Below are 15,645 nucleotides of genomic sequence, written 5' to 3' on the forward strand. Positions count from 1 at the left end.
AGTATGCAGACTATCTTGTTAGAACCCCGTCTTTAAATATTGTACCGTAAGAGCCAAGATCTGCTAGTAAACTGCGGATGGTCGTGGGTTTCCGCCGGGCCCTGCCCGGTATCCTCCCACCATAATGCTGGAAGCCGTCGTATAAGTGGAATATTCTTCAGTACGGCGTAAAACACCAATCAAATAAATAAATAAATTGAAATATTGTTATATATTTTTTTTTATTCCTCTTGAGTTTATGGAGTCAGTGTCTGACCTACATTTTTCCCTCTGCGTACGTTATAGCTTGCACTGTAATTCAGTCGAACGTTCCCAAGACTTCGGTGGTTTATGAGGTTAGTGTCATTGTACATAGGGTATACATTCTGGAAATAAGTATCGAGGTTGTAAAGATGTTTACGATCAAACCATCCAGAATTTTCTTTACTGTAGTCTCTAAATATGAGTGACGGAGTTGTGTCCTTTACTCAAGTCCACTTGATAGCAGCATTTCACGCCATTCGAAATTCGTAATTTGTACTCTATTATCTGTACAGAGCACTCTTTGAGCTCGTGTTTCGCCATTTGCTATTTTTTGAGACGTTGTTTTGAGACGTCGGCATTACAGACGCTACTGTCAACCCGAAATTATATTATTTTGTGTATTATTTGTGAATTTTGTTCAAATATGTGTATTAAACTTATTCAAGTGTCTTCATGTTTCTTTCTTTGATCTTGTGTTAGGCCTATCGCTGATCTGAGACTTAAACAACCCACTTGTTTCTCATCTTTACTCTCCGATATTGGTATCCTTTCAATGCACTGATAAAACAATTTGTAATTAAATGGCATTTTTTCGCAGGACAATGAAATGGGCAAGAACATGCAAAACTTTTACTCTTAATGACGCAGATTATCGCACAAAACAAGCCTTGTACATCCCTCTAGGGCACTTTATCCACATTTTTGAAAATTTCTGACAATAGCAGTGCCAAATTAATCATCCAAACTTAACGATTTATGTCGGTTACATTTCGTTAGCTGTTTAATAATATAACAAATCATACTTTCAAAAATCACAGGTGGGTTGCCTGACATCTGAACTAAGTTTTAATTCCAAATATACTGATCCGATGCTCTGATACTCTCGTTCTTTTCAAAGAGTTCGCTGCGCATACATGTAGGGCAGAAGTCATATAACAGCGGCTGTTTACTTGTGTCGCACGTAGTTCTCTGTCGACAATCGTTCATTCAAACCAAGTTTTAAAAGCTTGTACTAAAAGCTTGTTTTACAGACTTATAATATTCAGTTCAACTACATGAATAACCGAATCACTTTCGCTAAGCACAGACAGAGCGAAATAATTTCACAACCAAAACATCAGTTTTTCCATATCTACTGAATACAAGCTAGTGACAACTCGTGCATATTTAATGTCCTTTCTCCAGCTCTTTGCTGTCTACAGCTTACAACAACTTTGTATTGTACAGCACACTGGAACGAAATACATATAAGTACAAAAAAACTCATTCTTCTGAAAGCATTGGACCAAACTTGGCTGATAACAACTTTTGATTAATGCCACGACAGCACAAAAGTGATACAGTATAAAATATTATTTATCAGATATCGCTAAACAGAAACACAGTGTGTAGGGCACACAGAACACGTGATCAATCAGTCTGCGGTACAGGTATGTCAGTGATGAAAATTCCAAGTCCACACTTTTGCAGATGTATATCTCAATACTCTGAGAGCACTAACTGATCACACAGGCACTGATCACTTTTACTTTTCATTTTATTATGCTTCAGTAAGACAGTTTTTGAGTCATTTTCACACTAGTATATGTAATACACGAAGTAGTAAAATTGAAATTACTCACTCAGATTTTGAAATAAAAGAAAAACGCAGAATTCCCCATTTTTTAGCTAATAGTATCCATCATGGCAGAGGTAATCTCCAAATGACATGATCACCTTCCAACAATTTGTTTAGAATACAACTGGCTGACACGCTCAGACACTTCAGTGTATTTACATGGATTGCCACGCCAATGCATCCTGGGGTTTGCAAACACTCAGTAAAGCACTTCCGCTTTATGTAATAAAAGTCCCACGTCATCCGATTGGCAGGCTCTACAAGTCCCGTGACCAAACTCGACCAATCACCTCCTTCGTGATTCGATGTCGCCTGCCATGCAGGACACTTCTGTCTCGGTAGAAGAAGCTTGGAAACAGGAATTCCAAATATCTCAATTTCAGAAAACCCGTTATTGTTACGTGTGTAAACAGACACAACCGTTATCTTCACACCGTTTGCGACGACAGGATCGAAAGTGAAATCACCAGCCCATTGGTGACCAGAACCAACATTATTCAGGGTTACCGTTCGAGAAGAACCTTCATTAAATGAGAGCTGCAGTTCTTTGTTTTTTTCCAAATAGTTTTCACGGTCCATCACCCGTATTCTTCTGATGAGAAAGAGTTGATCAAATTGAAGCGATAACCACATGCCCACACCTTCATACCTGCTCGCATAATCTGTGCTGGGAATTCCATCCACAGCTCTCTCACATCTAAACGCACCAGAATACTCTGTTGACGCACAGCATATAGCCCCTTTGGCTACGTTGATCTCCTGTGGCTGTGTTTTGCGGAAAAATGTAGAGCACAACAGAATATAAAAGATGACCATTTTTTAAGCGATCCTCAGAATTACACGTCTATGGACAGATATGATGACGCTACCAAGAAATTCGAGTTTTACCGATTGTCATGTATATATATGGTGGGTGTCCAGAATCAAACCTCAAGAAACTTTCTTCCAAACCAAGTTTTTGATTGTACATAAAACTTGTTGTACAAAATTGTACTGTTCATATCCGTAAACCACAGAATTGTATGTCTAAGCTAATCCTTGACCACATGAATAACTGATCCAACGGACAGAGCGAAAAAATGCCATAACCAAAATCGCACCACTTATTGTAGATCTATTGAATACGAGCCAATGATAACTCGTGCATATTTAACGCCCATTCCAAACTGTCTACAGCCTAGTACAGCTTTGTCTGCATTGTGCTGAAGGTCTGTATGGTCTAAATGCCACATTAAATGTCATGCCACCTTGATTAGTTCACGACAGTTTACAAATAAACCTAATCGACAGCTTCGCACCTGCATTCTCGGAGCCCCATTTTACAACATCGCTCGAAAAATGGCTAGAACTCGGGAACAGCAAAATTATTATTTTGTCCCGCGCGACTCGAGGGTCACTTCATAGAACGCGCAGGTCGAGAATAGCATCACTAGAGCGATTGTTTTGCCCACTAAGTAATTTTAAAGTTATTTTAAAAATCTTAATACACTAAGGTATTCGTGTTTTCCAGTGACTTTGCCCTTTTGTTTAATCCGTCTTTTCGTATTGCTGGTCGAGTAAAATAGAAAGGAGAACTGAAAAGGCCAATTTGTTGACTGTAGCTTCGTTCCCTACTTTGTCTCACTTAAAATCTAATTACAAAAGGCAATATCTACGGGGTTGTTTTGGATTTTAGAACTACTAACAGTTCATAGCTAACCATGGAATTTATACGCATATAATCTGAGAGTATAATTTAACACTTTGAAGATTTCACCTGAATTCGTCTTCCTGGTTAATGAAAAATAGAGCTCATTATCTCATCTGCATCAAAACCTAATACCTGTATTATTGCGTCGTGTGCCCTGCTAATTAGTGTACATTCCTGGACGTTATGAACCATTAGCTGAGTTGAAAAGCCGATTTAGCGTGAGGAAGGCTACGACAATGGCTGAATGGTCTAACACAATAACGCAGCCGAGTTTTATTGGTGATTAGATGAAATTTTAATGCGATTGTCACCGATGGGGTCAAATAGTGAAAAGGACCATGTTTAAGACTGTAAAATCGACAAATGTAGTACTTCACTAGCATGAGACTTAACAAAAGAGTATAGAGGCAACCTGCGGACTGGTCAGGGGCCATTATATACGTACTATATGGGGCATGCGTGGTGTCTTCGCCATAGCGTTCATCTCAGTCATTGGTTGAGGAGCGGTTCTAAGAATTGACATTGCGGAAAGTAATAGTTCCACACTAACAATATGAAACTTCTTCCACCGTATCGCCTCTCAACTAACCATTATGACAAATTTATTAACCCGAAGACTTCTAAAGTTTAGTGGACTTGATGAAGAAACGAAAGTTTTTTAGGCGTTCCTATACCTCTCCGATGACTAATCGCATCTATCTTGAGCTCCAGTGAGCCACAACACCACGCCATGACAGGTGGCCAAATCGGACTGATTGAAAATTTCTTCCAACAGGACTGTTTTATTCTTTTTTTTTCTTCAAAAATAAGGATGCTCTTAGTAATTCTTAGGATTTCTTTGCCAACAGTAGTTTTCTTACCTGAGATTTGATCAAGTAACTCAGCGCACGTCAATTTGACTTTTCGATTTAAATGTTTGGCGGGTGCAAGTTGTGGACGCAGTGTATATAGATCACTGGTGTGGACTCGAGTTGAGAAGGTTTGTGAAACTTTCCTGCTGGGCGACATAAGACCACGAGACCGCCTATGACACGCATCCTCATTTGCATATACATCGTTCACTCCAAACGGGAGAGAGGTTAAGAAACGCAGAGCAGAAAACTTGTTAGTAAAGATGAATAGCACATGTAGTTAGTATGGTACAAAACAAGTGTCAAGTATTTACAAGGAAAAAAACTCCGAGTTTAACGGGTTTGATCACTACATCGATGGAAACGCCAGTTGTCACATTTCTAATATGATGAGGATGACAGGACCTATTTTACAACTACGACGTAGCAAAGAAATTACATGTTGATAACGAGTCAAATCATTAAGCAAGTATTACACGTGAAAGTCAGGCCCAAGAAAAGCACTTGAAGTTGGTACAGGGCAGGCAATAGGCTAGGACAGCTTAGTTCAAGGCATTGGCGAGTTACGTTGACTAGGTGGTAACCTGAAGCTGTCGCTATAGTAATTCGGGGGACAATAGTTTTTACCCAGTGATTGCCACTGTTTGTACTGCTCCAAAACGAGGCATACGACAAAGTTCGCGCTCTCCCATGGTAACTATGGAATTGTATGTGTGAAAACACGTACATTGGGCGCGTGAAAACGAGGATTTGCTGTATCGGAGGTAAGGGACCAAGCAGATGGCAGAGAAACCGTCTGAGGGATGATGACGCAAATCACTCGGAACTCTTCGCTGGGATCCGGTCGGCCAACAACTAACCTCGTAGAGGCTATATAACTGGGTCGAAAATATCACGTTTTGTGATATTTTAGGCTGAACATTAAAGCATTTGTGATAGGTATTATTATTTACAGTTTTTGGAGCTTAAACTTAGTTAACAGACAAGTAAAATTTTTTAATAATTTATTACAGTATTATCAAAATTTTTCGGAATGGAACACTTTTAACCACTTTTGTGGTCAGTTTAATCTTCATCTTCAACCTCTACGAGGGAGTGTGTGAAAAATCACGGACGTGTTTCGAGTGCAGTACAAATATGCCACCATTGGGACTCCATGGCTGCTAAAAAGAAGACACGTTCAACAAATGAGATAAATATTGTTGACAACTACGTCCACGATAAAGCTGGCCGTCGTCGAATAAGTGAAATATTCTTGAATGTGGCATAAAATTCCAATCAAATAAATAAATAAATTTCGAGGGTATGAAATACGTATAAACAAACCTGGTGCTGATTTCGTGGGTATAAAACACGTGTGCACAAAGCTGGTGCTGATTTCGTGGGTATGAAACACGTATAAACAAACCTGGTGCTGATTTCGTGGGTATGAAACACGTATAAACAAACCTGGTTCTGATTTCGTGGGTATGAAACACGTATAAACAAACCTGGTGCTGATTTCGTGGGTATGAAACACGTATAAACAAACCTGGTGCTGATTTCGAGGGTATGAAACACGTACATTTATAAACAAACCTGGTGCTGATTTCGAGAGGGTCAACCAGCAACCTGCGGGTGATGGTGGGTTTCCTCCGGGCTCTGTCCGGTCTCCTCCCACCATAATGCTGGCCGCTGTAGTATAAGTGAAATATTTTTGAGAACGGCGTAAAACACCAATCAAATAAATAAATAAATAAATTTCTAGGGTATGAATCACGTATAAACAAACCTGGTGCTGATTTTGTGGGTATGAAACACGTATAAACAAAGCTGGTGCTGATTTCGAGGAAATGAAACACGTATAAACCAACCTGTTTCTGATTTCGTGGGTATGAAATACGTATAAACAAACCTGGCGCTGATTTCTTGGGTATGAAGCACGTATAAACAAAGCTGGTGCTGATTTCGTGAGTGTAAAAAGCGTATAAACCAACCTGGTTCTGATTGTGAAGATATGAAACACGTACAAACAAAGCTGGCCGATTTTATGGGTATGGAATACGTGTGAGCAAACACTCAAAAATTAATCTTTTGAATTTAACAAAAAGTCTAGTAGAATGTATTCTGTTATTGCAGCAGATTATTCTGTTGAATATGACACATATATTCTATTAATTCCACATAACGATTCTATTAGACTAGCATGATATTATGTTAACTGCTGCTGATGTTCGTGGATTTCCTCAGGGCTCTGTCCGGTTTCCTCCCACCGTAATGCTGGTTGCCGTCGTATAAGTGAAATATTCTTAAAGTAAATAAATAAATTATGTTAACTGTGAATGAATATTGTGTTATAACAACAGAATACATTCTAGCATCACCCAAACAACAGAATTTCTGTTAAATTTAACAATTTTTTTGAATTTGGTGCTGATTTTGAGGGTGTCGATTAGTGTCATTTGTTTTATTTGTAGTGTTTACTTTCTTAGTGAGTTGCTAAGTGTAAACGTCTGCGTGCCTATGCTAATTTGTTTTGGATATAGGAAGTACTAAATAATTAGCTGTTAAATACACTGTTACTGTGTACAGCGTGGAGATGAATGTAAATGTTTCATCTTTGATAACATATCGATATGAGGCAAACGGAGATGTATGAGAAATATTTTGCAAAAAAAACCTAAAAAAAAATAATTTTCATTCATTTTACTGGTAGTTAATTTTCAACTCTGAGTTGTACCAATGAATGAACCATGGCAGGTGATAAGTTTTTAAATATATGGAGTGCTGTGGGGTTTTATCAGTAAAACTTTACAAAGCACGAACAGAGGAAGTCACATACTGATTAGTATACAGTGTTATTGTTGCGGCGAGTTACATAAACTGTGAAAGGCTATCTTGCACATAATTGAAGAAAATCCACAACAGGAGTATAGCGAAAATTCCGGGTATAAAAAAACATGGCATAAAAGCTAACACTTTCAGGAACAGAATCCTACTAAGTGGATGTTTTGTTTTAATGACCCTGTCTATTGACCGAGGCTCGCATTGAGTAAGCGAGCCCCTTAACATGAGTAATAAAACCAGCGTAATCCAATAAATCCTCGTCAAATGGTCGGAGCCAGTGCCCAGGTGTTCGATACTTAACCCACAGCAATCCCCGGAATATTGATTGAAACTGCTTTATGTGTTACCCCTCAGGCCTTTAGTTGTAATCTGAGCGGCTAACTGTGGAGACGGTATGAATTGCTGAAGATTTCCAGCAGTAGCGCCACCTGGTGTGTAAATCTGATCGTAGCAATTTAGTATGATCGCGGGTAATACCCATATTTTGTTAAATGATGAAACACACGTATAGCCCTTGATGCCTGTATAAATACAATTATTATGCGCTGGCGGGAAGAGAGCCTTAAATAAAAATATTAATTCGGCTATTCCGTCTTAGTTTCTACTGGTTGCAGACATGTTGTATCATAAAATATTGTCTTGTATAAGTGTAAAATCTACCCAAATGAACCCCATGAGATTGAGATTGTGTCCACAATTCCCTAATGAAAATGATAACTATAGTACTTTGGGGGGTATATTCTAACAACTAAGAGCCATACAAAAACCAAAACTTTATTCAGGTTTAAGCTTTCCTAAGATTAAAAAGTTATATGACTTAATGAAATAATGAAAAAATAAAAGTTCGTTTATGATATTATACTATGTAATATCGCAATCTCATTGACATATCACTTGATATAAACATTAAAATTTTATACTGTTAAAATTTTAAAAGTTATTTCCACTGTAATTAAAATACAGTAAACTGTTTCTCTTCGACAGCCGTGGTCGCAAAAACAACATAGCACCCGTAGACTCTTCTTTTAAGTGTAAAATGGGTGCGGCTGTCAAATATTGTGATATTGATGGCCTAATAAGAATAGATTGCTGTCTCATCGCGTTCTGCTCACTGACTATTCAGAAATGGCTCATGACCAATACTGGAACATTCTATAAATCCCTGACTGCAAAGCTGTGCTAAACTTGGCCGCAGGCCCATTGAATATGTGCGAATCTATAAAGAGGATTGAAATCAGCAATCGAGCTTCTTATACAGAAAGTAGGATTGTAGGATTTTACCGTTAACATTTAATGCTTGTCTAATTAGCCAAACTGTGGTCGTATGGTGGTATAATGGGGACAATGAATAATTCAGTTTGCGGACAAAACTAGGAATTATGGGATATTTTGGCTTTGCGATCCACTATTCATTCAACGGAGCAAATGTTGACAACAGTGGGCCTTTACTAAATGCACGTACAACGATGATATTGATTTCCTGTTCATTTGGAATGGGCGAAGTGAGTGTGCTTTTAGCACAGTAATTAGCTTTCTGAGTTAGCCATTATTAGAATGTGTCTATGAATTGTCTGAAAATAAGTATAGTGCAGCTCACACAAATAACAACATTACTGGCTTTTTAGTAATTCATCCCGATAGTTGGTAAACATCGTAAAATCAAAGGCTAAAATAAATACCTGCGATCCATTTATGATTGGACAAGTCGAACCCCCTCGAGCTTCAATCCGGAACCCCTTAACGATTTGTTCGGATTATCGGATAGTCCATATTTCCCCGGCGTCCAATGGAAGTCGAGCGAGCAACATGTGGATGTGTCTGATAAAGGCGAGTCGTTTCCACGCAGTAGTCTTTTTCCTATCTTCTTTCGAGCACGGATTGAACTTGTGAAGAATCAGCCCACCCTGTCAGCCAGCCAATTCTCTAGAGCAGAATTGAATTCGGCAATTTATCAGACTTATCAGCCTGGCTCCAGTTGGTAACAAAGCCGTACATGAAAGAAATATTTACGCACGTAAATATACCCAAAGGCTGCACTTGGCTAACAAATACCGTAACAAATTTGCGAATAACACAGCGGAGTCACTTAGTTTCGACACAGACTGGAGCTATAATTTTTGTCTATTGGTCATTGGTAGTTCAACAGCATGATCACACGAAACGGAACCGCTTCGATGGCCTGATGGTTAGAGCGTCCGCCTTGAATTTGGGTGACCTGGGATCAAACCCGGGTCGGGTCACACCAAAGACTTTAAAAATGGTAGTTACTGCTTCTTTCCTTCGTGTTCAGCACTGTGAGGTTAGAGGTTGGCCTGGTGTCAGTATAATGTAACTTGGTGGGGTGTCATATGTGGTGTCTTCAGCATGTCTTCATGCAACACTTTGGCGGCATAGACTCGCCCGGCCACAACAAGGCACAGAATATGTACACACACCTAATAATTCCTCGTCATATGACCAGTAAACCCCAGTCAACCAGCCGTATACATACATATGAAAGTATTATCAACTGTACAACTAAACAGGTACTGACTTATGCATTCAGAGTAAAACCAGAGCAGCCACGAAGGTGAGATAGTTGGCAAATGGTCACACGTAACGGGTGACATTCGGCGTCTTGTCAACTTACCTTATTCCAAACGTTCAAAGTAGAATTATTTTTCTTCAAATATATTCAGTGATGTTAACTGCAATGTATTAGACGTCCATGCACCGTACTGAATGCAAAACGCCTGCAGAGGCCTGGAAATTTGAATAAAAATATGTATTTCATTTGTGAAAAGGCGGTGGTTTTCTTCTTGCCCTGGTCGGTTTCCTCCATCCATACATCTGACAGCCGTTGCATGCATGTTAAATAATCCTGAATATGGATTTAAACCAAAATCAAATATATAAGAAATAAATAGTTATGAACTGTGCTGTACTACTATCCTGGTTTAAATAGACGTATCTAAGGCTGAGAAAACTCATCTATGCCCCTTGTCAAGTACCCAAATGTCCTCAGTTTTACTACTTCTCGTTCTTGCCAGCAAGATCTGAAACGGAAAACCCCTGCGCAAAAGGGCAACAGGGCAACTATACATTAATAACTCATTTTCATCCATACACCATGCCAGTGAGTATTCCAATTTTGGCTTGAAAGGTTTATTATTTCATCAGGTATCGGATTTCCCTATCACTCGTCATTGCGAGACTATATATTTACTTTTCACTGACTGAGATATAATTTGTGGAAACAAACTAATTCGAACTGAATTACGGATTTTCTGATGTCATCCTGCATGGTGTTACTTATAAGCGTTAATAAGCTTTCAGGCTAAGCCAAGAAAAACTAGCCTGATATGAAGGTGTATTATGAACACCTCAAAGAAATTCAAATTGGTTCATATCCGTGGTAACAGTTGATGACTCAGGTGAGCTAGTTACCTGGTTAGCGCATACCTGTAACTGTCACCGATAAACTGCCTTTGTATTTGCTGATGACAGAAGACAGTCTGATAACCTGGGCAACATTCAATGACAAATGAGAACAATATCGGCTGTCTTAAAATGATAAATAGCTTCGATCATTCAGCAGTTGTTGACACTTATCTGTCATTAGTCAGATGAAATATCATTTAGCGGCTACAGGTGAGACGTCTAACGCCTCCATCAGGTGGTAGGGTGGCCTGGGCTGTAGGCAGGAAAGCAGAAAGTGTCAACCTCTCATTTGGTTCGACGAGCTTGGAAAACTGATAATCAAATATAAAACATGACATCAACATTTTCCCAGAAGGACAGCGTTGCCATTCTCATGTTCTTTTGATGATCCCTTCTGCCTACTTCAAGTTTGTTACTTCTTATCCCAAGTCATATAAACTGATGTTCTGTATTTTCATATCTTGGTGAAAAATGAATGTTTCATAACGTTAATTAGATAAATCTGCTTGCCTGTGTGTCCACATTTGGCACAAGTACGGTGCATGTCAGACGGGCATAAGGGAGCTCAGAAGGGGGCATGTGTATGAATGCGATTTCTTTCCAGCACCCAGCTTAATGGATTTTTAAAACACATAAGCAGAGTTTTCTGGTATTTGAGTACAAATTTTTCTTCATAACATATTTAAATAGATGACTTACTTTTCCACTTTACAGTCTAACAGGAGGACTTGGCGATAGCATATGCAGGCGTTTAACACCTGTCCAACCTCACTGTGAAAACTTTGCACTGACTTTAACAGACGTCTGCAGATCGAGTGTTATCACTGGGAATATGAGCGACAGCCTGACGATTTGAAGCTAACCACAGGAAAGTTAGCAAGACTTGAAGAGTTAGGTACACAGGACTAGAGGGGCGTTTTCGGTTAGTGATATGGTAAAATGACAAAGAATGCTCAAGAAAGTGAATGCTGTAATATCGATCTGTCATAACGGATCTAGACTGGTCTGAACTGAATGTCTGATTTCGCATTGGGATTTATTTATTAATTCGATTCGTGTTTTAGGCCGCACTGAAGAATATTTCACTTATACGACGGCGGCTAGCATTATGGTGGGAGATCATTCCACGTACGGCCGGACAGTCGTGTTTTTGAGTCAGAAAGAAAAACGCGTTGGCTGGTTGGTTAGTTGTTTCGATGGTTAGTTGGTTGGTTGGTTGGTTGGTTAGCTAGTTGGTTGATTGGTTGGTTGCTTAGCTGGCTGGTTAGTTGGCTGGTTGGTTGTTTAATTGGTTAGTTGGTTGGTTGGTTGGTTAGTTAGTTGGTTAGTTGGTTAGTTTGTTGGTAGGTTAGTTGGTTGGTTGGTTGGTTGGTTAGTTGGTTAGTTGGTTGGTTAGGTGATTGATTGCTTGGTTAGTTGGATTGTTGGTAAAAAGGTCTAAGATCTTGATTATTTTCCTATGAAAATAAGAGGATAATAACAAAAACAGCTATTTACGGGGACGCATTATGTAATTATTTATTAATACTCAAGAGTATGTTAATTATACGATGGCGGTCGGTTTCATGCGCGGAAGGAACCCCATTGCCAAGAGCGTGCATTATTGTTCTTCGACTAAATCTTAGTTAATCAGTAAAACTCTTGTAATTTATCACTCACATAAGTCAATGACGTCACGATCCAGCGTCATATTGGTGGAGACAAGGCAACATTCTGTCATTATATACAGCTGTTGATTGATTCATCAGAACTCCGTCATAAAATTGGGCGAAAATATGGCGCGCGTTTTCTCTGCAAAACCTTTGATTCTCCCACCAACACCCATGACTTGACAAATGTGTACCAGAGAACACAAATTATTTTCTCCAGGCAGCTGGAAGATTCTTTAATAGCGACACCGATCCAGAGCTGAATTTAAAGTAACGAGATATCGTGCACAGACCATCGCTGGCATAAACCTGCTGAGTTAATACCGATAGGATTGCGCACAGTCGCCATTGTCAGTCCAAAATGGTGTTCAGAATTATGGTTTCGTGAATAAATGTCAGCCAGACAGAAACATGGAGCCACTTTTCTGATACAAACCGAAATGTATCCTTGAACGTTTCCTCTTATACTGACAGCTATTAGCTGTTTGTGCCATAAAAATTAACATTGCAATTGATTAAATAGAAAAAACTTAACAAGATTCTGCTTGCAGTAATAAAGGATTTTACTCATTGAATTCCCAGGAGAAATTTAAATACATCTTCGCGATAGATTAGACAAATAAATAAGCAAGCAGCACGGTAAGTTGGAGCAAAGGTTATAATAGCTATTCGTCCAAGTCTAAAAACCATGGACAGTTTTTTGCATTCGAACACCAAATTGATAATGAGTTGAACGTTGGTATTTAAAATCATGAAAATTGATCAACAAATAACAATCGATCTCGGAAAATGTGGGGCATACGACATTCGAGTAAGATGAGGTTATTGTCTCTTTATCTGTAGCCAAGGGTTCTCATTGATTGATTAGCTCTTATACTGGATTTTATAACCACACCCAGCTAAGCCTTGTATACTGATCGTGATTTTACTGTTGAGCAGATTTACTGTTGATGTGTCGACGTACAGAGGACTCCTCATTTATGATACTTTAGATAACAAAGCATAAGACGGTTTTGTAGCCATTTATGCAGGAGTTTTGTAGCCAAATTTCCTTCGAGTTAGTTCAAGACCTAGCCAAATTCCAAATCTCTGTGTTGGAAACTTGATTAAAATTATTACTTTATAAACATTCATGTTAAATGTGACTAAGGTTAATCATCGGATGTATTATCATTTCACTAAATAAAAGGTGGAGAAAACATAAAAATGACATAAAGCTCAGATGAAAGGGGGCAAAAAGTTAGTTGTAAATGTGGTCTTCAATATTTCTTCGATATATTGAAATAATAAATTATAAACATTATATATTGAAGACCCTATTCGCAAATAAAATTTCATGCAATCTTATCTGATTTTGTCAACATTTTTATGTTTTCATCTCATTTAGGCTCGGCATACAACAGAGCCTAAGATGTGATTCAGTTGGTCCCAGTCCATGATGTCCATACGACTTTAAGACCCTCATCCACATAACAACTATGGTGTACAAATCAACATACATGCTCTCTTAGGACCCAGTCGAGATGGGTCTTAGGCTAAACACATGTGAAAACAAATGTGAAATTACAACTACATTTATTATTACTTAGCAGATATAAAGAGAGTATAGACAGTGATAGTAGCTTTAATCTACACGGGATTCTGTGGTTTTATTTAAAAAAAAAAAAACATTTACATTTACTCAGATTAGCTGAGTACAAAGAAAGTGTCGACACCGTGCAATTATGCTGCGGCGTGTATTACTGCCGTTGACGAGTGTTGTCTGTTAACGACTTTCGCGAAGGGATGTTTGCCTGCATGGCGGGAGAGGCTGTCAATGTCAGGTTTTTTGCTGAGGCTACGATATTAGAGGACAACCTCTAATCAAGCCAGGAATCCATGGAACTTTGTATGATATATATTTAATTTTATCTTGAAGAAACAAAGGAATGTTTTACAAAATTATAAAGACAGATGTGTTAACCTGTTAATTAGACAGGGAAATAAATAGTCTCTCCATAGATACTTGCTTTGTCACAGACACAGCAGGGGTTTGACTTGTCTCGCCGTGTGCAATCAGTTTCACCACTTCAGGTGTTTTTTGTTTTCACCTTTCATTGGTCCTCCTAACAGATGGCCATGTTAAAGCAAACGCAAACTGTCACGTAACATTGTCACTAAATGTTTTATTGCATTGTTCTTTAAACAATTTTGTTCAAAGATAGATGCATCCCATTTTAGCTCAAAAACAGGTTTTGAAGGCGAAGAAAACACTTACATGAAGTATATGTCAGAAGAAAGACATGTACGTATAACATCTAAGAAATTAGTTTGCATTAGTTTTTTTTATTCAACCGAGTGAAACATATCTGAAATACTGAATTCTACGATGGCCTTTCCTTACCATATCGTGACCACATCAGGTTTTTGCCACGACATCGGATTGGCTAATCTTGACGTCTGTAAATACTTTCACCACTTCAGGTGCTTTCCTCTTTTCTTGGTCCTAAAGCTGGCCAAGTTTAAGTGAGCACAGTGTGTCAGGTAATGTTTTCGTCAAAGGTGTTATTTTAGAGTAATTCTAGATCAATGACGCGTAATAAATTGCAATCAAAATAAATGTATTTTTACCTAATATTGTGAGCAGTGACTTCATGTCAGAATCTTGCGTCTTAACCCACCCAGGCAGAAACATCACGGCTTATGGAACTATTTCAAGCAATAAAATACCGAATGTGACGTCACTGATACCTACTGGGCCCCAACAGGCCACAGTAGAATCTGATGTTTTAATAGTATTTTACTCTGTGAAAATTCTAATGATAATCATCTCAGTTTTCCTCGATATTGTTGAAAGGTCTTTTGTTTGACATATATTTCATTATAGAGTTTTCTTTGCCCTGAAAAGTATTATTGAAATATTCTTGAGAACGACGTAAAAGACGAACTAAAATAACCAAATACTCATTGTTTAAGCTGACATTCTAACATAAGGAGTTGGAGATAACACATTTAACACCTGCTCATCCTCCTTATTTTGACACTGACTTTTTCACACCTGTGAAGATTGAGTGTTATCAAACCTGGGAGTATGACAGGTAACGTGACGATTTGAAGGTAACCACAGGAAAGTTAGCAAGGCTTGAAGAGTTAGGTACACAGGACTAGAGTGACGTTTTCGGTTCGTGATACGGATAAATGACAAAGGCACTGATAGACTGTTTGTTGGCGTGCGTCTACACACCGAATGAAGCCTGTAATATATATCAAGGTATATAAGATAACAAAGCTAGAGTGCTTGTATGAGAATGTCTGATTTTCTATTATCGAATCCAAACCAAAGGACTTGTTCGATGGTTATAGTCGGTT

The sequence above is a fragment of the Liolophura sinensis genome, chromosome 8, assembly GCF_032854445.1.
Source record: "Liolophura sinensis isolate JHLJ2023 chromosome 8, CUHK_Ljap_v2, whole genome shotgun sequence".
NCBI classification, from domain to species: Eukaryota; Metazoa; Mollusca; class Polyplacophora; order Chitonida; family Chitonidae; genus Liolophura; species Liolophura sinensis.